A 27,651-nucleotide genomic window follows, 5' to 3' on the forward strand; every position below is an offset into this window, starting at 1 on the left:
GGTGGATCCCACTTCTTTCTCTGTTCTGTGGTGCTTTCAGAGAGACGGAGAGAGAGAGAGAGAGAGAAGAGAAGCAGATTCTTTTCACAGCTAAGAGTCTAACTCCAAAACATCAAAGACAGAGAGAGGGAGAGAGAGAAAGAGGAGAGACCGATGTAAGGAGGGAGGGGTATGCCTTGTATCCGGGTAATGATGGAGGAGAGAGAGAAGGAGGGATGGAGAGAGACAGAGAGACGGAGAGGTAAGGGAGGGAGGGGGGCGAGGGAGAGCAGCCAGCCAACCAGTAGAAGGAGAGAGAGGAGCGAGAGGGAGCGGGGGGCACTGTGAACAAGCTGAGAGGAGGGAGGGAGGAGGGGAGGATAGTGAGCGAGGCATGGGGAGATTGCCGGACCAAAGAGAGAGAAGTGTTACTACAGAGCTGCTGCCGCTGCTGGAGGACGAGCTGGGAGCCGAGGATAATGCTCCATACGTCCGCGTACAGCGGCACGCTGGACACCTTGTAATTTCTTGTTCTGGTGGCGGTTGTGGAGGAGGAGGAGGGTCTTTATTGTTGCAGCAGTGATTGTCTTTTCTTTTTTTTCTTTCCTTTTCACTACATCCTCCTGCTCACCCCTACTCACTCCTTATTCCTCTGCAACTGGCAACCGCTGGGCTCCCCCTACCCCTCCTTCCTCTCTTTTCTACTTCTGTCCCCTTTTTTCCAGAGGAGGGATTTCTGTAATTCATCAGGGATTGTAGAAGACAGTAAGAATGTTTTCTGGCTTTTTCTGCTTTTCCTTTTTTTTTTCTTGACATGCATGGAAATGGAGTAGGGTGCATGCCAAAGCAAAAGAGAGAGTATGATTTTATTTTTGAGGAGAGATGGTGGTGGAGTCTGTAGGGTGTGTGTGTGTGTGTGTGTGTGTGTAGCAGGAGGTGGGAGGCAGGGAGGAGGTTTGCATGTTCAAGTTTACTGCACTGATGTGAAACATTAATTCCTGTGCCACATGGCAGTCTGTGCATGCAGAGTCCCAGCTTTTAAAGGAAAATATGCAGCAGTTGCAGGAAAACTAGAGGATCTGCTGAGGGATGCACAGACACAGGGGAAGGCAAACAGAGCAGTATTTGACAGTGGATTACTCCTCATGCCAGCGCTATAGCCAGTTTAGTGTTTCACAGCTTTATAGAGAGAGAAAAGAAAAGAGGGCAAAAAGTGTGGGGACGAACAAAAAAAAAAGAAGAAGAAAGCAGAACTGGAGGAGCAAACATTTGTTGAGGAGGGAAGAATAAGAAAAGACAAGCTGGGGAATGAGTAAATGTATGTGCAGCTACTCCAAAAAAGGCAAAAATATGAGATACGCCAGCTTTTCGATTTATCATTGTGTCAAACTGATAATCCCACCCACATAGATTTGCATGCATGCCAACGATTGGTGATAATCTGCTGCTCAAAGGAGTTCACTGCTCAGTGTTCACATTTAAAAAGCTAAACAGTGCATAAAAATCACCAAGAAAGCCACTCTGGATAACCCGACACACTGGCAGTAGTGCACGGTACGCATGGATGAGCGTGGACACAGATGCGCGTTTGCGTTAGAAATGTGTGGACCGATGGAGTGGACACAGTGGGTTTGCCATGAATTAAACAGCAGCAGAAATTAATGTCAAACTGCTCTCCTCACACTTGAGCGACTGCTTCTACAAGAAAAGGGTCACCTTGCCAGCAGGGAACATGTGTTTGGTTTGGTCCTGTCATTATCTCGCCAACTGAGTTCAGTCTATCTATAGACGCCTTTGTCTCTACTGAACACGGCGGCACAGAAAGGTGACGGCTGTCTACATGGTATACATAGTTACACGCAAACTGTTTCTGTGTTGTGCAGATCAGCGGGGTGGATTTCAACATAATGAAGCAAAACTTTAGCTGCATAAGAAAAGACACAAAAGAGTTCTCGATAATGAAAAGTCACACGTGCAATTTATTTAGTGCATGTGGTTTGTCCACAAGACAATGGAAATTATCACTTTCCATCAATTTCCATCAGTGCATTAATTGTGGTTTTAGAGGAGCGTATCGACTGGCTTGATGTATAACAGTGAAGGGCTTTTCTGTAGTGAGGATTGAGTTAAGTGTTGGTGAACAGATACACAACTCAGTCTCTGCTTTTGAGTGGTGCTCTAAGTTCAAACGCACTCATCACATGCTGATGTCAAGCAGTCATTGCACACTAACGCACGCTACCAGCTCTCCATAGATCAGTGTCAGTGACGCTTCACTTGCTCATATAAAAGTAATACGTTTCAGTCTGCACAGGCACAATTCAAAGCCATAAGTTTCCGATTTAATTGGCGAATCCACACTTTCTGTGGGAGATTTATAGGCGATGGAGTCTCTGCATAGAGAGGGCTGTGATTATAATGGTCTATCTGCATTAGGCTCTTGTTTCATGAGCATCTGTAACTCTTCACCGTGTCTGATGATCTGTTATTACAGATATCACATTTACAGGACTAACTTGGAAGGTCAGTCTTCTATAAAAGCCAGGAAATCACAAAAATACTTGATACTTGAAAATGATTTTTCAAGTATAAAGATCTCTATAAAGATTTCACTCGCTTTTTTATTTGCCCACAGCAGTAGCATGCAATAGTAGCCATTTAAGTTATACAAGGATGAAAATTCACTGTTAAAATTCACAATTGAAGTTTAAAGTACTCTGTAATATGACAAGCTAGGTCTTATTTATCCATTAAAGGTTTCTTATGCACTAAAAATAAAATACAGTACCTTGTTGCACCTTTAGGAGTACAATGGGGCAGTATCCCAGATTCTGCCACGGTGCTTTAAGTTTGCATCTTACAGACGTGAATTTTGAACCTCTGGTGACAGCTTTTTTCCACAAAGATAACAGACTTTTAAAAATGAAGGTGTAAAACTGAGTACCATAAAACTGAGTGTTTTATTCATTCAAACACTTGGAAATTAACTGACATTTGTGTAGAACTCCTTTAGTCCCATTGACGAAAGCTTTATCCATGAACATGTGCACCTTCCTGATATAGAAATCAGATCAAGGTTTAAAGATCCATCCATCCATCCACCTGTCCGTCTGTCCATCCATCCATCCATCCATCCATCCATCCATCCATCCATCCATCTGTCCGTCTGTCCATCCATCCATCTGTCCATCCATCATCCATCCTTCCGCCCGTCCGTCCGTCTGTCCGTCTGTCCGTCCATCCATTCATCCATCTGTCCGTCTGTCTTCTTCCCCAATCCAGTTCTGGGTTGCACGAGGCTGCAGCCTCCAACCTGTTCATATATGGGTGAATGCACACTGTGGGCAGGTTGCCAGTCTATCAGATGGTTAACACATAGAGCCAGACAGCCATTCGCACTCACATTCACGCCTGTGTCCAATTTAAAATCACTGATTAACCTAACACCTTTCATTTTTCTGAACTGTGGGAGGAAACTGGAGTACTCAGAGAGCACGGATGCAAATGCCACATTGAAAAGCCCCAGCCTGTATTCACACCCTGAACCATCTTGCTGTGAGGTTACAGTGCTAACCAGCTAAACAGTAAATCCTTAAAATTTACAAGTGAAATTAATATTTTAATTCCCTGTTGGTGGACACAGCTGATTTTCTGATGTTACACCTTAAGAGAATTGCAAACGTGCTTTTTATTGCTTGAGAACCTGCATGACCCCCATAGGTATTATGGACACAAGTGTCCCACTTTATGTGGCAGTGCACATCATTTATATCCCTTATTCCCCTGTCCCACATACTGGCACAGTATCCCATATTTTGATTTTGGCTTTACATATATATATGTGTGTGAACATGTGTCCATATATATATATTTCACCTCACAAGAAAAACGAGGCTCAAAAATGTGATTCCTACTGAAATCCAAAGATGACAATCCATCTTTCAAGATGACCTGAAAGAAAAGCACAAGCAAATACACAGGTGCAAAAAAGGCCATAGCATAAAAGAAACTGTAGCTTCACATGATCTCTTTATCATTTGTTAAGTCATCTATCAACATGTCAGGCTAACTCTCAGCATTATTAGTGTTCCACATTGTCCTTCTATGTCTCACATTTAATTAGTTGGGATCAGGCCATAATATGTATACGTTTCTACCTTTAGGTGCTTGTGCTGTATAAATCTACCCTTATTTCTGAGATTGTAGAAAGTAAGAACTAGTTCACACCATTATCTCTTGTTTCTGCCTCGTCATCAGGGAGTGAAACCAGTTTGTTTAACTAGTCCTCAGTTTGGTTATATTGGTACAGAATCCACTGAGTGACACAGAAAGAGGAGTCTGAGGGAGTGAAGTTTGGAGATGCGGCCCAGATCGGCCGAATCTAAATCTGTTACTTTGGCTCCCTGGGTGCCGAGTTTAATCGATGTGGTTCAACAGGCCGACGCCTCTGTGGAGTGTTGATTAACTGACTGTCATGTCGTTTGTACTTCAGATCTTGTTTGGCACAAAGCGAGCAAGGTCCAACAAACAGGCACAATCGGATGCCCTTCACAGCTGAATTGCCATTCAGCTCATGTTAGCAGGAAAATACCACAAATTCCTTCTTGGTTGGTAAAGTGTTGTGAAACGGCGCACTTTAGTTCCACTGTATACACAGCGCACAGTTGACATTTCCACCCATGCAGAGCCCTCTTTGGGGATCAAGAGACCAAAATCTCTTCTCGCCACTCATTCAGTTTAACAAAGCTTGGCAAAAAGAGGATTTATCAGTACACTAAGGCAGAGCTTACCTGACTCATGGCCGCAAAACAGGCCTTGACGGAGATAAATCTAGATTAATTGGAATTAATTGGATTATTTCAATCCATGTTTGCACTGAATCTTCATCCACAGGGGCGTGGGAAGGAAAGAAGGAGGATGAATGTTGTGACTTTTGGACTGATTATCCCTGTGTTCAGTTGTTGTTGTGGCGACATCTTGTCAAAGCCTTTGTTTCCTCTAAGGGATTGTGTCTCTTATTTTCAGTCTCTCCTGGTTTATTTGCCCGAGCGCAGGGAGTACAGCACGACTTTCTTTTCAATATTTGCCACACTGCTCAGAGCGAGATGTATTTCATAACTCCAGATTTAGCCATGTCGTTTACTCTCTCACTCTTTTCTCTCTGTTTTTCCTCCAGTCTCACTCATTCCTTCTCCATCTCATGTAAACGACTGATCTGGGACAGACAGGCCTCCCCTGCGCTCTGTCCTACTTCAGCGTTGCCCTCTCTTGTCTCTCCTTTTTCCTTTTCCTGTGTCGTTTACCTCTATCCACCTATCTCTTGGTGACTCGCTCTGTCTCTTTTTCCATTAATCATTTTACTGTCTGCGCCTGTTTCATCATACCAGAGTGATGGTTCTGTCTAGTGTTAATAGGCTGTCAGGGTGTTTGGGAGACAGAGGTGCTATCATTACTTACAGTCCATTTTTCTCCACATGACGTGATGCAAAAAACTGATGCTTGTCTGTCATGAAACACCTCCCACTTGATTGGAAGGTGGAACATGGTCAGCAGTGAGTGTCGCTTTAGAGGCTTTGGTTAATATTCAAAATGTAAAGTGAACAGAAATCTATGGCTACCATCTTTCTGCTAACTATAGAACCTGGAAGACATTGGCATGGTAACGTGATGGGTTAATAATGGCTTAGGTGGGTCTCAGCATTTATAGACAGAAAAATGTAAGCTGTGTCTAGGCAACAGTTTTAGCTTATTGGGGCATTCGTGGGTGTTTGTCTTGTAATCGGAAGGTTGCCGGTTCGAGCCCTGGCTCGGACAGTCTCGGTTGTTGTGTCCTTGTGCATGACACTTCACCTGCCGCCTACTGGTGATGGCCAGAGGGGCCGATGGCGTGATATGGCAGCCTCGCTTCTGTCAGTCTGCCCCAGGGCAGCTGTGGCTACAACTGTAGCTGCCTCCACCAGTGTATGAATGTGAGAGTGAATGAATAGTGGCATTGTAAAGCGCTTTGAGGGGTCCCGAAAAGCGCTATATAAATGCAATCCATTATTATTGTAGCTCGAGTGTTATCTTATAAAGTTAGGAGCATCACACATGTGGCCCGACGGCACAAACCAGCTATAGCTCCCGGATGAAAATTGCAGTGAAGTTTGAAGAACTAGACTTATATCTGCGACAAAGTGAACCTGTTTTTTCTTTTTCAATTTTCACCTGCAAAAGGACTTCCTTCCTGGCATGTTTCGAAGGCTGCCACACGTGGCACCGCTTTCAATGAAGAGGCCGGCTAGTACAACTATGACTAAGATGGGTGCAGCCTCGCCGTGCGTCATGACTGTCGCCTTTCATGTGGCAGAGAGAACAGATTCAGTAACATCACTGTTTACTCTTTAAATTTCAGTTTTGATAGAGTGAGTGAGAAAGCCAATTTTCACGGGAGCTTTTTGAATCTCAGTCTGGCCCGGTGACAAGGACACCTAATGCATTTCAAAATTCTCCAAAGTATCTCATATCCTTAGGACACAAGGTTGTTCATTTGGCTCTTTTTTGTGGAGCTGTGTAACCGATTACATTTGGGAACTCTTGTAATAACTGCTTTTGGGCTTGAGGAGCTTGTTAGTTAATATTTTTTTATTCAAAATGTTTCAATTTCAGTGACATTATTAATATTTTTTCAAATATGAAATAACCTCATTTCATATCGAGATATATTATTATTATTTGATTAATATAATTCTGCACCCATGTCCTACAGCTAAAGGTATGAGCTGGATTCTGCAGGTAGAGCAATGTTTGCCATGACAGTTTGGCATGTTCAAAGACACAATTAGGTCATTTGAATCATTAAAGATGAATGGATGTCACCCACTAGCCACTGACCATTGTCATCTTGGATGGTTTTGAAACCAAAAGTGAACATTTGAACGAGACAGTTTAGTGCTAACTTATCAGCTTGGTTAAAACGATACACAACCAGGTAAATGAAATATCAAACTTATATGAGCTCCAGTACAACTGATCATGCGCTTATTAAACAGTCCCATTAGAAACGTTATAAAAGGTTACACCAGCACAAACGTTAGTGGCCTCTAATGAGCTCGTGTGATGCCTGGAACAAAGGTAGCGGCCTAGTTGGCACACGTCTGCCACTAGAAGTGGCCATGCCTCTAATTATTCAATATTTCACCTTTAATACAATTAAAAGTGTTATTATTTGAAAAAAATCACCATTACAAAAGTTGGTCATTTTAACATAAATGTCAATGGGGATTGGCTCGCTGGAGCAAGCCCCAAGTGGCAGGTTGAGGAATTGCAGTTTTTGACATCTATTGCTCGAGTCATTTTTCAGCTTTGGAGGTTTCAACTTTATTATTCAAAGCACCGTTGAGTCTGATGAGAATGTCACTGTGTAGTTTTTGCTGTGCTAAATCTTATACCAAACCATATGGCAAATGAAATTTTTGATCTAACGGCACTGATCACCAGAACTATTTAAGTCATTCAGTACGAAGGTTGTTAGAATATTTCTCCACACTGCCAGCTGTGCATAGAAGCCGGAGCACTAAAAACAGTCCAGTTAAAGCTGATGGGTGTGTTATCACTTTCTTAAGTGCTTATCATTTGTCTTGCATATTATGTTTCTTTCTCACTCTGTCACGTTCTCCTACCTTGTCTCAGCTGGTGGTAATTAGAGGGGAGGTTCTTTGGGAGTTTGAGGGTGGAGGGCTTTGACCAGACTCCTCCATGCATCATCAATTCACTCTCAGTTTATTACAGCTAATTGCACCACTGAGAAGCATGGGCTGGGGTGGGGTGGGGGGGTGGGGGGGAAGCTTTTTGAGCTCTCCCAACAGTAACCACTGCATCATCAAAGTGGGGTTGCTATATTTAGCAGCAGCAGCAGTGAATGCATGGCGGCAGTGGAGCAATGCTGGCCCAGGATGATGATCAGAGTGTAGGGTGGGGTGTAATTTGTGTGTTTGTGTATTTGTGCACAAAGCTGAAGGCAGCGGTGTAAGCATCAGCCGGAGGGTGTAATGCTGCATTTAGATCCTGTGGGAAAGACAGCAGATGAGCCTCCTACTTGAAGGCACTGTTTGTATCAGCTTTTAGGCAGTAAATACGAGCTCAGGGATTGGCAGCTACAACAATACAGAAAATTAATGCCCATATCCACCTCCATATTTTTATTTCTTAGACTTTGAGTAGCTTTGCTTGATTAACAGTTGAAAAAAAATGCTAACTTACCTGATTCTGAGCTTTGATACAGACTTTTAATATTGTCTGAAACAAGCTGTTTTAGTTCTGTTCTTCTTCCTTTTAGGACAGCTTACTTCTGATTGGCTGTCGCTTGTAAATAACAACCATATTAGGGATATCCTTTCTCACTGACATCATTCGGAACCAAGAGTAGAAAAAAAGGGCTTAAATAAATCATTTAGAGCAGTCTGATGACTGAACTTTTGGCTCATATGGAGTAGTTGTAATTTGTAGTTTAAACTTCAAACATCTTTAATATAAAACTTCACTGTCAGAACTTTACATATGGATGACAGAGAAGAAGGAGAAGCATAGTAGCTCCACTTGAAATGCCAGTGGATGGGATTTTTTTTCATAGTAATGATTGATTTGACTTTTCCAAACAGTCATTTATATTTTACATGTGTTTTAACAACCGAAAAATGTTAAGGATAATAAAAAATCTCCAGAAAAAAATCTATTTTGATTCTTTCTTTGATCTCAGATGAGTTCAAACACAAAAACACGTCTGTGTTTTTGCTGGAAATCCCAATTTTAGTCTCCCTGCAGATTCATAGGCTCGTGAGCAGCATTCAGAAGTGTTTCCAGCCACAATGAGTACTTCATGTTCTCCTCTCTGTGAGAGGCCTGCTTTAACCACAGAGTAAAATGTGTAAGCGGAAGCAGGCAAATGCTGGCATATGTTGACGTCAAGCCATTTTTGAACAACAGGTGGTCTTGTTTGGCAGATTTTGGATTGTTTCATGATGTTTTAGACAGTCGTTAGTGTCCTTATGCTGGAATAAATGCAGCATAACTTGTCAGCTCAGTCCAGGACCTCTGTGGTGTTGCTGAGATGTCCACTGACATTGCTGTCATTGTGTGTCACTTGATGCTTTGTGCAAGCTTCAGCTGGTGTCAGGTTTGCTCCTTGTGATTGAAAGGTGCTTTGGTTCAGTTCCAGCATGTCTCTGTTGTGGTAGCACCCGCAGCTGTCCATAGTTTAGCTTTTGACTCTGCATTTTCTACTGGGGTGATTAACCATGACATTAAAAAAACGCTTAATCTCTTCTGCCTCTTACTGTATCTCAATTTGTTACTGAATCTGAGGAACAAAGAATAAAGCCCAATTTAATTCACCTCCACTGAGCGGAGGCCCTCTGCTTCCATATCTTATTAAAGTCAAACTATAACTGAGCTGTCATCAAGATGCAATGTGTTATTTTTGGTTTTAATGATGGTTCTCCCTCTATGTATGCTTGCTACTTCATCACTGAACTTGTCATGAAGACAAAAGCCCAGATTTCATGTTAGCAAATGTGTTGTTAATTGTAAGTCTGAAGAAAAAACTAAATTAGTATCCTATTATTTTGCTTACAGGCTGATTTTTTCCAGCTCATGTACAGTGAATGTGCTTTGACTGTTCAAGCTATTTAAACACCAGTCTGTTAACTATTTATATACAGAGTACCAACCTGATGGTGCTTGTTTCCAAATGATAACTAAGACCAATTCAATCTTACAGTGCATGTGAAATGCCCACAACCTTTGATCTACTGATTTGTGTTTCTGAACACAAACGTTTCATTATTTTTAATGTCATTTTTTAAATCTGTGTGATCTCACATGCGTACTGCCATTTATACATGAAATGCTGTGCTCTGTGGGTTTTGTTGAATTATTATAAGTTTTCTGTTCGGACTTCTTAGTTCAACTTTTGAGATTTTCTTTATTTCTATAATTACAGTAAGGGTTCTTTCTATGCTTGTGCTTATTGCAGCTATTTTCTGTTTAATCTCTACGCTCCGATTAGCTTTTAGTTCTTGCTACTTCTGTTATCTGGTTTTCTTTAGTATTGAGAATACTATCCCTTTTAGTTTAATCAGTTTCTGAGGTGTCATCTTGGACCTTGTTGTCAAGTTATCAGGTTCCCTTTGAAGTTACTTTCTATTTTACTTTGTTAACCATCTTTAGCTTGTGCCTTGCTTTTACTTTTACCTCCTTTGTTATTGACTTGATTAGTTTCAGCTATGTCTCCTTACCCTGGTGTTTCCAGTCTCCCTGATAGCCCTGCGTCTAATTTAAAGCTTCGGTTTGTCTTAGTTCTTTCTTGAGTCATACAATGTTCTTTCTCATGTGTGCTTGCGCTGTTAAATTTTAATTAGTTGTTACTAAATTAGCAGTCTTTTCCATTACTATTATTAATATGAATCCTTTTTCAGAAGTCTGCATTGGGGTCCGCAAGCTACAAACCTTGAAATGATATTTTTGACCTTTAACTTATAAAAAAGTTCATGTTTAGAGGAGTAGGTGAGAATCATTTCTTTGCTCCTTCCAGATACCCAAGTTCAAATCAGACACAACATTTTTTTCTTACTCAATTCAATATTTTTTCAAATTTATTAAGTAGAATTGTGTCAGTTGATTAAGACTAAGCATTAAAACTTTTACTCTGGGGTTAAGGTATATCTTAAGGTTCGGCTTAGATTTAGACGTTAAAATTGCTGTGTTAGGTTTACAAACAGATAATGGTTTGGTTAAAAAAGCCAAATACTTCTTTTAAAGATCTGTTTTCTTGGTTGCCATGGTGATGCCCACAATTATGCTAACTGGCTGAAAAAATCATGACCATTTTTGTCCAGGATTACAAACAGTTTCATTTATTTTTTTGTGACTATTTCACATCTTTTATGACTGCGGCAACAGATGTGATTGTTGTTAAAAAGTCCAAAATTAATCTTTTATCTTGACCCCAAAGACATGAAGCAAAGTACAAAAAAACCCCTTGAGTGTCACCGGGCCCTATTTGTTCTAAGCTATCGTCTCATTGGCCCCTATAAACAGGTAATGTCGCTATCTGACCCGTGCTGGGTAGTGATAGGTGAACATGCTCGTTATTTAGACATTCTTTGGGACAGACCTCGTGAAACCTTCAGCTAGCTATAGCTTGGCTTTTCTTGTTTGACTGTAGTGATCAACTATGGCATTTGAAAAACAAAGCTTAATTTCTTCTGCCTATGTAACCTCCTTTAAACTACATTACCGTATCTCAATTTGTTACTGCAAGAAAGAATAGAGTCTAATTCAATTCACCTCCGCTGAGCGGCAGCCCTCTGCTTCCATATCTCATTACAGTCCAATTGCAACCGGTCTGTCATCAAGATGCAATGTGTTATTTTTGGTTTTCATCCTGATTTTCTCTCTCTGCCTGCCTCCTCCTTCAACAGTGAACTTGTCATGGAGAGAAGTGTGAGTTGGTGTGTGTGCGTGCACCATGCACCTGCTCGCTGTGTGTTCGTTTGCACCAGCAGTAGGCAGCAGTGGGTGTTTTAAAGTTTATGAGAGATGATGAATCGGCGTTGTGCAGGCCGGGGAAGGCTTGGGCGTCTTGTTGCATTAATAATGGAAACACAGCTGGTTGTATTTATAGTAACAGTGGCAGGGGGCTGTGGCAGCGTGAATGGGAGGTGATATATGGGATACAGTACACTGTGGCAGCTCGCCTGGACATCACACAGCTTAGCTGACAGAGGGGACATACTTGGACATATTCAACAAATATTCTCCTGTGATCTCTGCACTTAAGGTGTTTCATCAGAGGAGGCGAGTGGGCAAAAAGACGTGTCACTGACGATTAGATAGCTGTTAGTGCAAGCTATAGGAGGAAAGTGAAAGTAGACAAGAGAGGGCATATGGAAAGGGGCAAAGGGGATGCAGTCTATACAGCAGCTGATATGTGATGGTTTCCTTCCTCTTTAGCTGGAGCTTATGAATTCAGATTGAATCTGTGGCTCAAAGTCATTCTGCTTTTGTTACCTGTCTGTCACTTTCAAGCCAGAAAACAAAAAGCACACAAGACCACATCAAAAGTCACCAAATTCCAGTGAATCATCAAAGTGAAGGGCAAGGATGTGGAACTGTTGTTTTTTAAAAGAGGAGAGGGGCTTTGTTAGAAAATACAAGCCAAAGAAGCTAGAGAGAGTTTAGATAAAGATGCTCACAGATGAGCTGTTTGAAAAGCTGTGGAAAAAGTATTCACATCTTTTGCATCACGACAGCAAATGCTACAATTTAAAAGAAATGCACAACAAAGTAGCTCATTAAAGTAGTCAAATTATCTTTTCTTGTAACCAGTAATGCAATGCTAGAAATTTGCAGTTCAAATAAATAACTATGTGAACACCTTGAATCGAGATATTCACAGTGTTTCCGTGTCTCTCCTGATCCTTAGCCATTAGATAGTGGAATATATCCTGATTCTGATGGCTACAGCCCCCCAACACGTCACCCATTGGTTAGTTAAATCATGCTGTGGGGGCTCAGGCTGAGAGTTTTTGCTTTTTCGTGTCCTTTGGAACTAAATGATCACATCACAAGTTTATAGCACATTCGTTGGGGCAGAGAGGCGATGGTGGGTGTCCACATAAAGTAAGTTCATCGTGCACATGAGACATCAAAAACAGGTGTCTTTTAATAGTCTGTGTACCTGGAGCGGAGGTTTTCTGGCTTTGCAAAAATATTTTAACTGGAGCATTATTGCACAAAGGAACAAAGTCAGCATCTGTTTTTCAGCAGTCATCCTGTAAAGATAATGATCATATTTGCTCAGCATCTATCAAAAGCTGAACAAAACTATCAGAAGAAAAAGAGCTCTATGAATGTCGCTTTTTGGAAGCATCCAATATTAAACGGAAGGGGAAGTTCAGCTCATTCTGGGGACATTTGCCTCCACTTCAGATATAAAGAAGCCCCATCAAGCAGAGTAAAGCCCTTCAGCTCCATGGAAGAAAATGATGCTGATGCTGCAGCTCCAAAACAAAATCAGCTCCATTTGCAATGAGATAAAGTCAGTGAAGGCGGACGTACTGCTGGACACACAAACTCCAGACAATACGAGAAGTGGTAAAGTGGTGGAAAAGATTTTAGTTTTATTTTTTTGTAAATTGTTTAATCAAACAATTTAGCTACTTTTCTCTCTCTTTTAGCTCTTAAAGTTGATTTTAAAGTAGACTGTGCTACCAAAGTAAATACTTTAACTAAAATGTTTAAAATATCTAAAGCAAAAAATACATTTTCTTTATTAATTTTAGTGACACACTAACATGTAAGTGATCATCTGAAGTCTAAAGAAGATATTCCCCCCTCAGGTAGAGTATCAGCAAGGGGCAGGACCACACACTGGATAACAGAACTGAAACAAATGTAACAAAACAAAAGCCCAAATTTTGCTTATTGTATTATATTATAATATATATTCTGATATCAGTGATGATTTGTATTGTATTGGAGTCAAGTTAACAGACTCATTGTGGTCATTTGCTTTGAGACACAAAGTAAAATCCTTCCTCAAAATGCCTTGGTGGGTTTTTTCCTTTCCTTTCAGAACATCCTGGGGTGGATTATCATGGGTCGTTTTCTGTCCACATGTAGCCTAGTCGGAGATCAGGGCTTTTTTTTCCCTGTCAGCAACAAACAAGGAGCAGAGTTAAATCTAATGAAACTTGGTGTCAACACAGACATCAGGAGAATCCACCTTTCTTAAACTTGGTCAAGAAAAGTGTTTCAGAGGATTCAAACATAAAAGAAACAAACTGGTGTGGCACCCAAGAATTATGAATAATAAAACATTTATCACATAAATGCTTCCTTTTGTTTAGTACAGAGTGATGTCATTGCACCCTTTTAACTCACATACATCAGCTTAATGATAGCATTAAGTTACCAAGTGACTCAGTACCAAAAATAACAAATCTAAAAGCAAATACAGGCCTGCTTATAAATCTTGCTGTGAAATACATTAACTTAGTGCGAGAAGAAATCGTGATGATGCTGATGCCTGATGCATCACCACTCAGTCAGGAAAAAACTTGAATGTGCATTATGTTTAAGAGGGAGATCATATGTTTTGGAGGAAAGAACCTTTGGCTTCAAAGTAAACAAAACCTAGAGGTGCCAAATAAATGTGTTTTGGAGTAAAATGCAGAATATTTGCTTTATCCAAATGTCTTCTCGATCATTTTATTGTCATACAAATGTTGGTATATGGTCGATGTAAAAAAAAAAAAGGTTCTGAATACTGACTGCTTTTGATGAGCCTGTATGCAACGAGGCCCTTGTGAAGTAGTTAGTGGGTAAAAGCCCCTCCGTATTGTGCCTGTTTAGGATTCTGTATCTGTCTGAGAAAATAGATTTTTCATTCAAGAGCGTTGAAACATGAAACCACAGACCCTGAAAGAAGCGCTGATTCAGCCACTGCTGGACCGCAGGGAGCTAAAATCTCCCCTCACTCGGTCAGAGAGGGCGTTCTCAGACGTGACAGCTTTGTCCGGCTTTTGTCCCCACATACTTTTTTACCTCATTTTGAGTGTATTTAAGTATGAATCACTCTTGTGTCTCCTGATGGACGCTATTGAATTCCAACTACTGCATAAAGCCCATCTTTAGTGTTGTCAGAGCTGCACGCTCATCACAAACTCAGCTTTGGTCAATTCCCAGCGGGTCCAGATCAAAACTCGAATTGCTTTGCAGACTCTGCTGACGGTTGGCACTTTCTGACAACCACTTCAAAGAACGCTGTTCTGGGAAGAGAGAAGCAAAGCAGAAATCCAGCAGGCTGTGGTGAATGTGACCGACAGGGAGACATGTGAAGCTGGTTGGGAGTAGAAAGCAACAGGGACGACCCGGAGGTTGCCACATGGTCAGCCTCTCATTTGGCGCCTGGAGCAGTGGAGCAGTATCCTTTAATATTTCACAGCCCCTCATATGTTCCGGCAGCCTCCTTCCCTACAGCTACTCTCGTTTTGGCTTATTTATTAATGACCTCCCCACGCTCTGCCAACGAAACCCCCCACTTGGGCCTAGACGGCAGCAAGTGGGTCCTGCCGTTCTGGGCCAAGCCTCCGCTTCAGCTCCACAGCCAGACCAGAGACATGAGTCTGTGCGACGGAGGATATTACTCAGCTCTCTAAAACAGGCTGCACATATAGCTGCTAGCAGAAACCAAGAACAGGTTCTGTGCTGCTCCACAGAGATTTAGTGGCAATGACAAATAAAGCGAATTAATTAGCAGGCTATTTGAAAGTGATCTCAGCTCTCTGACTCCCCAGCTGATCGACTGTCTTCATCTCTTCTATAGGAGGGATCTTGAACAAACACGGTGCTCGAATCCACGCATGTAAAGATGAACAGCGCTTGCGTTTCGCGAAGCTTTAGTTTGTTATTAAGTGGAGCTGAAATGATCAAGTAGGTGAAGAATAGAAAAATAATCAGCTGCTATGTTCATGAGCAGCAATTACAATCATTTTTCTTTCTTTTCCTCCTTTCATGTGATGCTTAATTGTATATTTTCCACTTCTATGATGGTGGTTGGACTAAACATGGCATTTTAAATGTGACCTTTCCTCTGCTTTATGAAATTATTACAGGCAAAACAAGAAGTTAATTTATTGAACAACTATTTAGTTAAACATAAAGTTTTAGAGTGTTTCCTTTTCATAAATACACGGTATCATATCTACATAGATTATCAAAAATTGCTCCAAGCCCTCATCATTAATTTCTTAATTGTTTAATTTCTTAAATGTTATCAACAAAGTTAATTACGGTGACCTTTCCAGGGAAATTTTTGGTTGATATTTAAAGAGCTTTAAGCTAACTGTGTGATCTTTGTTCATATTGCTCTTCCTACTTCATAATCAGTGCTCAACAATCGCCTTTTTGTGATCTTAGAGTTTTACAACTTTGGGAAAAAGCCTGCACACGTTTGCCTCAAAAGCCTTTGAATTGCTTCTACTGATTGTAAAAAGGGCTGTTTGATTAAAATAATCTGTGTGATTGTAAAACTAGTCAAGCCAGGACAGAAACTGTAAATGAAAACTAAAAAATCATATTTTTTTAACTTAAACTAAAACGTCAGCACAGTCTGAAAGTAATTATTCTGCATTTGATTTTCATTTTTCATGGGACACAAACCTCAGTGAGCTGGATGAAATTCCTGTGTTTTCATACACCACAAACTCATTTTCATGCTGAGCCCCACTAGATATGCATATCTCTGACATCACTGACATCCCAACATCGTGACTGGCCAGTTGCATGAAAAACTCAAATGATATCAGAAACACCAATCTTTTACAGTCTTTTGAGTTAGTGCATGTAAAGTTTTTCACTTATTCAGAAAATCAGTGGTGATTAACATGACTTGTTACCATGGAAACAAAGTAAATGAAGGAAAATCACATTGCAGATAGACTGAAATATAGAAGTTGTGAAGTTGCAGAAACTGCAGTCCCTCCAATGTCCACTGGAGGCTCCAATCAGCATGGATTGTCATGGTTTCCCAATGACCAACTGTACTCCAATAAAAAGCATGTTTACATTCTGGTAGAAAAAAGAACAGTGCCCTCTGTGGATAATTTCCTCTCTTTGTAATAACTGCACATTAATGATTTTTTTGTACCTTTCCCATCTGCTCCTCCCCGAATCGCTACCTTATCGTGGTGGAGGGGTTTGTGTGTCCCAGGGATCCCAGGGGCTAAGTTGTGTGGGGGCTCTTGCCCCCTGGTATGGTCTCCCATGGCAAATTGGTCCTGGGTGAGGGACCAGACAAAGAGTGATTCAGAAGACCCCTATGAGACTCTTCTTTGTAACAACTGCACATGAGTGATTTTTTTTGTACCTTCCCCAGCTGTAAACCGATAAGGCTTAAAGTTAAAGGTGTAGCAGCTTTGATTGACAGGCGTGCAGATACAGGGAGCTGTAGCTGATTGTCTTCCAGGCCTCCCCTCTGATAATTTATTTGGCTTGATCTGTGGTACCACTACCTAAGGCATTACAGTTTTAGTCTTGGGAAGTGAAATTAGTGTTTTATAAGCCTGTTAGAACACAGAGTGAAGTGTTACCATTTCAATTAAAAAAAATTTTTTTTGGGGGGGGGGGGGGGGGGTGTCAAACCTAACTGCTTATCAGGAGCCTTCTAAGCCGTAATAAAATGAGTGCTTCTAGACCAGCATTTACTTATTTTAAACTTTAACTGCCCAAACTTTCTTCAAGTTTTTATAAATTAACAACATAACCTTAATTTGATCAAAAGATTAGAGAGCATTTATATACAAATCAACATTACGAGTGACCTAAGTGATCCACAAAAGGAGTGAATAGCTGCTGAGAGCCACAAGAGAAAGAGAAACCTTATTAAATCAGTGTTGCTAATTATGAATTTACTGACTTGAATAAGGCTGCTTCCAGCTAACCTTTATTAAATTGAAATTGTAAGTCTCTAATGCATTGGTTTGACTGTAAAATACTTTAAAATTCACTCTGCTGAAAGGCTAGATTTGGTAGGCTGTAGCCTGTAACACAATTTTGATGCACAGGGAATTAAACCACAGGGTCACTTTTACCCCTCAGCATAAGCCCACATGCTTATTTTTGCTTGTGTCTTTATGTACTTTTCATACACCCACTCACATCTTCACTATAAACCACTGTTGTATATAGATAGGAATCCCTCTTGGGGGGTGGTTTATTGCGTTTCTGCAACATGTCTACATTTTCTCCCTGTACCACAATGCCAGATCTTTAGATGCTCAAAGAAGGAGGCGGAATTGGATAGATGTCTTTGGGCTTTTTGTTGTTGAGAAGGGTTTTCCATTTCTTGTAAGCATGCATGGGTTGGCTACTGTTAAGTAAAATGTGGTGTTTTTGGTTTATGGTACAAGAGTTTTTCAAGTAAAATCAAATAAAAAAGGAGGTTAACAGTACATTATGAACTTTCAAAAGGTTTTGCATGAAAAAAGCACTATCTGCATTTATAAAGAGAGAAGTGAGAAGACTGGATGTAAGATGTGGGAACTACAACATTTTTGCAACTGACCCTGTTGCATATGTATTTCTGGGATTTTCTTTATCAATATTCAACACAAACTGATCTAATATCATTTAGAAAGTGCAAATTACTGCTAGTTGAACCAATATTTAATGCCGAAAAACATGTCTTATTTTTTGTGCTTGATACTGAAATGAACCAACTGCGCCTGCATTTAGAAAGCAGCACCACTTTTTTAAAATCACCCGTAAAACTATTTACCATTAAATAAATATGACCCACAGACTCGCAAAGCTTCCAGCTCTGAGGGGAAGTTTGTGATGAGGTGCCTTAAACTGCCAATCTTTGTGACACTATCTGCAGAATTACTTCTTACTCCTGTGAGTCTTGTTCTGTGACCTCAATAAACTCTTTCCTGCTGACTTTATTATTGCTTCTAACGCTAGTTTCAAGTCAGTAGGAGTACAGGAGGAGGAAAATATGAAGTTCATTTAGTAAATTTTGGGCATTACTGGCATCAGAAAGAAGGATAGACCAGATTAGTCTCATGATCTAACAACTTGTCAGTCACAAAGGATTTCACAGTCAGATGGCAACAGTGAGAAATTCTCACTGTAGAAACTCACTAACCACAAGATGAGGGAGGGGTTATGTCCATCGTTTATATACAGTTGATGACAACAGATGACAACGATTGCTAAAAGGAATAAATATCGTACCTGCTTCATGCTTGTTTGAGCCAGAGTGGGCACCACTGTGTCTGAACATGGCCTCACAGAGCAGAGCCATTAGCCACTGTTAACAGGAACTCTAGCATGGCTGCCAGTGTTCCTGTTAGCATGTTGAGTGTAGTTATGGTGGGATGGCGAGTGGAGGCTGCACAGAAGGGAGATTCTGGGACACCAAATGTGCTGGTGTTCTTTTCAGAGGTGTCCCGAGCCTAATTCTGTGACATTTCCATGATGAGAACACCAGTGATGCTGTTGCACACTCCACCCTTTTTCTTTTAAACTTGAACCAGGTTCCTCCGTCGGCGCTCACCCTAGTTTGATAGCACAGGGGATGGTTACATCAGAATGTGCGTAATACACGTGGCTTCATTCTCCTTTGTGCGAGCACCCTTGGGTCACTACAGTTTAGAGGTGTTTTACCTGACTTACATATCTTTGTGCCGAGAGATGACAACATGTGCGTGCGACTGTAGTTTTATTTATGTGCATCTTTATGGGGCCTGTATGTGTATACGAGACCCTGCTGCACACACAGACGGGCTGTACCACAGATTTGTGTCCATTTGTGTGTATCAGAGCGCCACTTTGTGTGTAGATGTCAAACAAGGAGGGAGGGAAATTGGCCGTTCCAGTTTAGTGGCAGGAAATTGGGGCGATCTGTTCTTTGGAAGTTTCCCAGTGAAATTTCCTGGGGACCAAGACACTGAAAATATCTATCTATATGCACACTATGTCCTACATAAAAGAGAGTGCACCACAGAGAGAAGGGAGAAGGAGAAAGGGAGAGCGTGTGAAGATATATGTGTGTTTGTGAGAGATAAAAAAGAAAGGGAGGGAGGTTAGATGTCACTGTGCTGGTGGGATGTCAGTCTTTTGATGGCATCACACAGACTGCAGATAGACTGAAGCTTTGTAGAACGAGGTCAAGACTCTGGCAAGTCACCCAGGAAAGTTACCTCATTTCCCTCTCACTTCTGTCACACGAAAACGTCTCAAGCAGAACTGGAAATGCTGCCTCATAACCCCATTTTTTCCCTGCTCATTGCCCTCAGCCTTCAGTAGAAAGTTAAAGTGTGGCACAGATGTGTGATTGTGTATTTAAGAAAAGTTTCGTATAGATTACACTTATTCCATGTAGCCGTGTGCTCAAATCCACCTTTCCCTTGCCAGACACAGATTTGTCAGACATACCACTTTGTTCTGTGAGCTTTGTGTCTTTCAAAAGCAGATGTTAATGGCTCATCTCGCTTGTTCCCTATCCATGAATATCTTACCAATTCATTTCTGACAAGTGTGATACTACTCAGAGCTGCCAGTCACCTGTTTCATTTGCTGATTTGAGCTCAAGTACATATTGAGTAAATACACCCCTGGAATTCAAATTCTGCTACAGGTAATTACAAAGCAGCAATGCAGAAACATTTTAGCGCTGCCAAAAAGAAAAAAAAACAAACAGCTAATGCTCCTGTGGGCTTACTTTCTGTTATTTGTCCACCACATAGACTGATCCAGCCTAAATAACAAGAGCTCAGCCAGCACAGCATCATATTCTAATATTTTATTTCAATCATGACGAGTGTGGTTAGAGGAAGCAGCTGCAGGACCTCCCCATAGAGAACAGAGCAACAATGTATGACATCAGACATGATTGGGTCAGACACAGCATGAAAGGAGCAACTGGGTGGAGGTGGGCTCAAAACAGCTTTTAGATGCGTAGCATCGATGGGCAAACTGCTCATATAGCATGTCCTTTATGAGATTTGCAAAGAAGACGTATAGAAGGGTGTCAGCTGAGCCGTCGTGGATATCTGCTGGTTCTTCTTGAATTATGTAACACTGCAATGGCTTTTCACATGTGCAGCACAATATTTCTGCAGAGACAGGGTATGTTGCTGGCAGCGGTTTGTGCTTGCATGTATATGTGCACATATATGCAGTAGCAGAGGAGACAAGTACTGTACTTAAGTAGAATTTTCAGGTATCTGTACTTACTGAGTACAGATGCAGAACTGGAAATTTAAAGCTTACATGTAAGTCCTCAAGTTTTTAAATCAGATATTGGGTTTGTACACGTGAAATTATTGTGATTTATTTCCCTACACTGACCCATTACAACCAATTTTAGGGTTTCCCCACCTCCTGAATCCCACTTTAACCCCTGACTGTAACTGTACACATTTTCATGTAGGCAACAGAAAATAGAGAGGTTGTTTACTTTCCTTCTTTTCTTCACATTCGAGCTGAGTATAATTAGAATGAAAAAGTTAAACAAACGTTTGTATTACATTTATAAATAATAAAATTATGTATATTGTAACAACTAATAACTGAATAATATTCAGCTGTTTCACCAGTCAGTTCTTCATCCCATGGAAGAACTGTCCTTCTTCAGTTCTGTAGCCTCAGTGAGGTCAGCAGAGCAGCATATGAACCAGTTCTCCACCTGCCGGTGTGGTGAGAGTAGTCCTCCATGTCGAAGTGCATCTCAAATCAGAACAAGAACTACGGATGTCTGTTCAACAGCGGGATGAGAGACTCTTGGAAGAGCAGATGAATGAGACATTATCCCGTTCAGCCTTCCCGGGTATGGGAAGAGAAAAAGTGAAGCAAGAGAATTTGAAAAAGCGTAATGCGCTTGTTGTTGTTATATATCTGGGTGACCCACCCAAGAAAAAAGTCTATGTGTGCAAACACATCGACTCCCCGATGGTAACATGTTATTAGCGCTCAGTTTAATTATGGAACAACAGACCTGCTTGATTATGGCAAAAATCATGGATATAATTCTTTTTGTTGGCATTAAGATAACAATTATTAGTGAAAAAATAATGAGCTTGTTAAACTTTAAAAAAATAGACCCTTGTCTTTTTAATTGAGTAGATTTGCTTGAACTGAAAATATAACCTGTTGTGGAGTGACTGTGGCTCTATGTTGGGGCAAATAAAATAAGGTAAATGATGTGCTTCAAGGTAAAATGAGAGCATTAATGCAAAATAGAAGGTGGGTAGAATATTTGATCTTAACTGTGTTGTTTTAATAATCATCGGAAACCAAAACTGTAATTGAAATGACATTATTTGATTAGACGGTTGAGGCGAACATTTCGATTGGAGCGCACATAACAGAAAATGGTACGTTTTTTTTCACATACATGTTTAACAGATCACCTAAAGAGCAAAAGCCAAAACGTTGTTCCGCATGCTGTGTAAGACTTTCTCTAGATTATTAAAGTGCAGAAATATCATTACTGCATGCACAGCACAGTTGCATATCGTCACGTAAAAACGAGACTGACGCAGACTGTGTTTGCATAACACACTGGTGTGTCTGAACTAAGAGACTCAATGACAAACAGTTTTGAGAGCGACACTGCCAACAGAGCAGATAAATATGAAAGCTGTCAGATCTTCTCAGGAGTACAAATGAATCTCCAGCAAATGTGTGAAGGCAGGGGCACGCGAGCTCGACACTGCCAGCAGCAGAACAAATAAAGTTTTCAGTTTGCCAATGTCCATTAACTCATTGTGCACGCCTCGTACTCGTACGCTTATTGATCCAAGTGCATTCTTGGATAAAAGGATGGTGTTTAAAGTAGCAGTTTGGCATTTAATGCAATAACTTTGCTCAATTTAATGCCAAGAGTTAGATAAGAGGATTAATCATCCTGTCATGTCTTTATGATGAAATGAAGCTACTGCCAAAAGCTAGCTAATTTAGCTTAAAGTCCTTCCCTAGCTTAACAAAGTATGCCTACCGCCATCTTTTATACAGAAGCTCCCCTAAATCTGCCAAGCAGTATGTCTAAAAAAAATCACAAATTACCATTTATGTCCACACAGAAAGTTTAAATGCAGCAAAGTTGTGAGATTTATGTTGTTGGGAGGAAGCTGTGACTTGTTGACATCTTGCTCATGAGGTAGCTTGGCTCAGAAAGCTAATGGCTAGCTCTTCCTGTTAAACTTCAAGTGACCGCAGCTGAATATTAAGTTGCTGCTGACTCTTTCTCTCCACCTCTCCTGCAAATTTTCATAGTTTTCTCATGGACTGCTCCACTGAGGTGGCAAAGATTTTAATTTTCCACTTCTAATTACTGCATTGCACTGTTGTGCAGTGAAGCATGGCTAATAGACCTATAGAGCATCAAGATTTACTGCTGCAGAGGCCTTGCAGGAGATATCTGATGCCCAAAGTAATCAATGTTTCAAAATGTCTGTCACAAAAAACACAAGTAGATCCTTCAATAAAAACAAAATCTATACTGGGCTCATAAATGGTGATTTTAGTTTCTAAAATAACTTGGTTGCTTGATCGTTCCTGTAAAATCAGTATTCCTGACCAGCCTACAGTTTTCCCCTCCCAGGGGTTCAAATGTGTTTTCTTGCAGAGTGATGGTGGCTCAGAGATATGCACAAACTGCTGAGAGGAAACGTGGCTGTCACACAAATCAAAACGCTGCTTTTCCTGCTGTTTAGTTTTGTTTTGCATACTGTTTGTTGGAACCTTTTTAGGCCAAAAACCTTCACACAGAAAAATGACCCAGTATAGGCAGTATTTGACACCCTGTGAGTGAGAACCATGTGGACCTCCTCAGCAGGGCGAGTCTTCCTGATATCGAGTGATCCTTAATCCATAATCAGCACTGTTCTTGGTGACTCGCTTCTCCCCGCTTCCAGTGTTTGTGCTCAGCTAAGATAACCAGCTGCAGGCTTAATTTTAAATTTACTGGACAGACATGAAAGCCTCTTCAATCTTCTGATCTTCCTCTGCAACAAGGAAGAAAACACATTGTTTCTAAAATACATGTTGCAGTAAGAAACACACTGACGCAATGACGCAACATATCGCGTCACATGTTAGCAGGTTTTAACAGCACGACCCTCAGCATTGGGTGTAAGGGGAAAAAAGCATTACATTTTTTGTATTTAATCTGATCGACTTAGTCGCTGTTCCCACGTTTTCCTTGCTTCCCTCGTGTGGCTAATGTCAGCCTGATTGCTCAATGAGGTGAAGGTCAGCAGGGTTAATGCAGTTTTAGGTTGCAGGACTGACTAAAGTGTTAATGATATGACCTGAAACTAAAACAGCTCTCCAAGGAGAATGGCGAGAGATGGAGATTTTCTGTAGTCAGATACAAAAGCTGAGGAGACGATTATCACTTGTTGGAATTAGGCAGTATCTAATCGCATCATCGCCCTCTTCCTCATCACTGAGATAGACACACATAAGTGCGCACACACAGAGCATTCATTATGAAGATCTTTTATGTGTGAGTCATGGCTTTTCTCTTGGGAGCTGATTATCACTTTCCCTCTCATAATTTTCCCTCTGACCTGTTCCGGCGTAATTGACGATGAGTGATTCTTTCAAAAGTTTGGATCACGCTTTTTTAGCTGCTGCTCCATCCTTTGGGACCATGCTAGTATCTAGCTTAAAAATATATGAATAAATAGCTAAGAATGTGTGACAAATGGCTCTGTCACGCCAGCCACTTTCAGATTATTATTTCAGACGGCAGATGATCGCTGTGCAGTGTGGGAGGATTTTACTCCACAGCTTCAAGGTACGAGACCGTTAAAAACCTGCAAAGCAACCTGCTCTGCCTGCTTTAACGAGCTCCTCACCGTAAAATAAATTTCATCATGGCTTTCACTGGAGTGTTTTAGCATCTCATGAGTGTTTTAGTGGTGTTTCAGAGCCTTCTCCAACCTGACAGAATTGAATTATGCATAAAGGTGTTCTCCTTTCAAGTTTTTGGCTAAAAAATGTGGGAAAAGGCCAAATCTAAAAACAGCGTTGACTCTGGGAATTGGCAGCTTTAATAATAATAAAAAAATTGGCAGTAGATTCATGGTTCAACCTGACCTTCCTCCTCGCTGTCTTCTTTTCCTCTCTTCTCTCCACCATCGGCTCTGTGAGTTCACACCTTCTGGTTTCACAGACACCTCTCACATTCGACTCCCATCCTCACTCTCCTCCAGAGTTCATTTGTTCCATCACAATATCTCCACAGTTTTTTTTATATCCTTCCTCTCTTTTCTCTCACTCTTCTTCAGTCATCATCATCCATGTGTGCCATTTTCTTGTTATATTTTCTGCAACGTGCTGCTCTCGCCTCACAGATACCACATTGCCTCTAAGGGTGGCTGTGTGTGTTCTGTTTGTTAATCATAGTTTAGCAAACAGAGCAGAAGTTCAGTTTAAAGTTAGCCTGATTCAGAGTTCAGTTTAAATAAGACTGACTGGCCAGCTGATTAAATTATTTAAAGACTAACACTTAATCTACCATGATTGGACTGTAACTGTTTCTCCAGCGCATTCAGCTGGACAACATTTATCTGGTTCTTCTTTCATTGGTTTGGTGATTCCTTCGGTTACGAGCAGATGTGGCTATAGCAACCACTTGCTAACTGACCACCAAGCAATAGCAAAAGTTGAAAATATGTTGAACATATGTGCCACAAACTGGAAATGGAGTCTTTTTGATCTATCTGTTGATAGATCTGTTCAAATATTTAACTTGAAAGCAAAACAAATGACTTATCTGTCAGGCTTAGTTGTGATTTATGATTATTTTGCGAGCATATGCACAGTGTCGGAAACAAAAGTCTAGTTTTCTTTTCTACGATGTGTACAGTAAGCGTTTTTGCAGTACAAAATATTCACAAACATGAGCAGGTGACTAAAATTGAAGTCGCGGTGACCCTTTGAGTTGCTCTTATGGATTGGCAGGATTTACATTTGCACTTTTCTCTCCGTCTCCTGTTTCTTCATTCCTATCTCTCACACCTCGCTGCTTCCCTGTACATATTTGCTTAATCAGCAGTATGCAAAATTATGGATTGTTCACTTCCATTTATTACCATATCTTCTGGAGGTACTTACTGTATCTCTGATTGGTCAGCTTTCTGATGAAACTTCAGAAGGCGGCCTGTTCTCTTTCCTTCTCTCTCTTTGCCCTTGTGTCTTTTTTGTTTGTCAGTTTCCTTTAAAAGAAAATTGCTTCCAATCCTGCTTCTCCATCTCAGCCATCGTCTCTGTATGCTTAGTCAGATTACTGATGTTTCTATAGAGGCCTCATGAATTTGTTGACATTTATGGGAGTTTTAACCTTTTCCTGAAATTTTAAAATGCAATATTTGCAAGTTAATACTCTATATATTTACTTGACCCAAGTGCACTTAGGCACTTCTCTATCCACTACATTTATCTTATGATTGTGTTTACTGTTTACTGCAGTAGAAAAAAGATTTTGTTTTGATTTATTATTTGCTTATAAAGTCCACAATCTATGTATCAAATAGTGACTGTATACCCGGTCTTTTAATTAAAGCTACTCTTGTGTCCAAAAATAAGAAATAATGCAAAGTAAAACAACAAAATTAACAAAATTCTTCTTGCATGTGACCCTCAAATCTTTGTTAGTTTAAAAAAAAAACTGAATCAAGAAGAAAGAACAAATTAAGCAAAAAATAACCAGAATTTCGTTTCTTTAAATGCTTGGTCTTGAAACCATATCTTTTCATCATAAATGATAGAGTACAATACAGCAGCCCTTGTAATCTTTGACCCTTTCTCCTCTACACTGCAAAGCTAATAGTCTCACATCAAGAAGGTCCTGGGTTCACCTCCATCAGCCAGCTGGGGACCTTCTGTGTTTGCATGCTGTCTCTCTGTATGTTTGGGTTCTCTCCGGGTACTCCTATTCCTCCCACTTAAAGAATAGAATAGGAAAGAAGAGTCTTTTATTATGATTGTACATGTACAATGAAATTATGGGTGCTCCATGCCAAGTGTGCAGGAGTAAAATATAAATAGTAAGAGAGCAGGAATCAATAGCAAACAGAAGAGATGTATACAATCCAGAGGAATATACACAAAAAAAGAGAAAGGCACACATTGGGCAAAGGAAGTGAGTAGAAACTGCCACCTAACAAGACATTGCAGCTAACATGAAAGCTATTCTGAAGGCTAGCTGTAACAGCAACTTACAAATGCAGTGGGTTTATACTCTGTGTGCGTCATTTTCAAATTAATGTCAGCTCTGATAACAGCTCTTAGCGTTTTGTTTTACCTTCAAATGAGATATGCTGTAAGCTGTGCCTAATTACCAAAGCAAGAGAACAAAAGCCTGGCCATTAAAACCAAGTTTGCTAGGGCTGATCAACCATTTGTACTCAGGGGCATGAGTATGAGTGAGCACTAAATTATACGCCAAACACTGTGGTTTGATAAATCGTTTATGTTACACAGAATTGCTGACAACTTGAGATTTTTCCTTTAATTTAGTCAATTTGTTGTTTCCATGTTCAGTTATGATCAGTCACCTAGACGTGTTTCTGCAGAAACTCTTACAAAAAAACTCAGTAAGACACATTTTTGAAATGCTACTTCTGCGTTAATGTTAATGATAAAATGCTAATTATAAAATAATTGATTTGACATTTCTTTGGTACGTTTGTGGTGGTGGTGGTGGGGGTGGGGGGTTGTGCTCTACAGTTTGCTGCACAAGCCCTTTTTTTCCTGACTGTGAGCAGAAGTTCAGACAGAAATGTTTTCAGCCAGTCAGTAGTTGTCACAACCAGCTCTGCATTGACTGAGTTTGTTTGTGTGTGTGAGAAGTGAGAAGAAAATGAAAGGACACAGAAGGCTGACATAGAATAGCATCTCAAGGCAGACACAAAGTATCAAAACAGTGAGCCGTTTAGCCTCAAATTAAGGTTTTAGATCATGTTTTTTTGTTGGACTCTGGTATTTTTGTATTTTTTATAAGTTTCATTTATTTCAGCTATTCAGATCGATGTGTATTTTCTACACTCGCATTAAATAAATCAAGGCAACTCTTTGAGCTGGTTATATTAAAGAAAGGTGCTTCTATTTTTCAGG

The 27,651-nt window shown here is 40.5% G+C and overlaps 1 protein-coding gene across 1 annotated transcript in view; it reads left to right on the top strand.

Annotated features, from left to right (window-relative positions):
* The first annotated feature begins 380 nt into the window (after nt 1-380).
* Nucleotides 381-27,651, top strand: part of shank1 (SH3 and multiple ankyrin repeat domains 1) — a 103,441-nt gene continuing 76,170 nt past the window's right edge. The window contains exon 1 of the mRNA XM_085272031.1: nt 381-744. The gene's annotated coding sequence lies outside the window, so the exon portion shown is untranslated. The remainder of the gene's footprint in view (nt 745-27,651) is intronic.

Source organism: Mchenga conophoros, linkage group LG4, assembly GCF_057382185.1.
Source record: "Mchenga conophoros isolate Kocher_MC1m ecotype Shallow Benthic linkage group LG4, M_conophoros_male_GT1.1, whole genome shotgun sequence".
In the NCBI taxonomy this organism is placed as follows: Eukaryota; Metazoa; Chordata; class Actinopteri; order Cichliformes; family Cichlidae; genus Mchenga; species Mchenga conophoros.